Consider the following 606-nt stretch of genomic DNA (forward strand, 5'->3'; position numbering starts at 1 on the left):
CCATATTGGATTTTGTTTTCTACTCGCTCATCTAGTCACTGAAAACGTCACGTGTCCTAAGAAGAATCTCTGAGCGGATGACGCAGAGCCAAACTCCAGAGGTTAAAGTCTTGATACAACGTGTCTGTCGCCTAAATCCTGCCTGTACAATGACAACATTGAGATGAATCGCGTCCAGTGTGAATGCAGCATAACTCTCAGATTCATAATTACAAAAGTTCATTCAAACAGCACTAATCCAGCAGGTTGTCTCACCTCCACGCTGCCCTCAGGAAAGCCGAACCTCTTCTGGACCACAGCGGTCAGCTCTCTGATCCGACGACCCTTCTCTCCAAGAACATTCTGAGTCCTGAATGCAACAAAAACATTTACGATCACACAACTGTGGAGACATAAACCTGTGGTGTGAACCTCACAACACTTCAGCGACTTCAGCTTTGGTCCAACACACACCTCGTGGCCAGGATGATGATCTCGGTCCTGGTTGGAGTCACTCGCACCTCCACTCCGGAGTAACCGTCCTCAGCCAGCTCGCGAGTCAGGAACTCATTCAGCTCGGCTTTGAAGATTCCGTCTGAGACGAACTGATACAGACACCAAAGGTAT

General features: G+C 48.3%; 1 long non-coding RNA gene across 1 annotated transcript; it reads right to left on the reverse strand.

The window, feature by feature from the left end:
* Positions 1 to 276: 276 nt before the first annotated feature.
* Positions 277 to 600, reverse strand: LOC118598586. The gene is made up of 2 exons (XR_004947630.1): positions 454 to 600; positions 277 to 349 (listed from the first exon to the last, which is right to left on the reverse strand). It is a non-coding gene; the product is annotated as an uncharacterized LOC118598586 (long non-coding RNA).
* Between the last annotated feature and the right edge of the window lie 6 nt (positions 601 to 606).

This window comes from Oryzias melastigma, unplaced genomic scaffold (assembly GCF_002922805.2).
Source record: "Oryzias melastigma strain HK-1 unplaced genomic scaffold, ASM292280v2 sc05713, whole genome shotgun sequence".
NCBI lineage: Eukaryota > Metazoa > Chordata > Actinopteri > Beloniformes > Adrianichthyidae > Oryzias > Oryzias melastigma.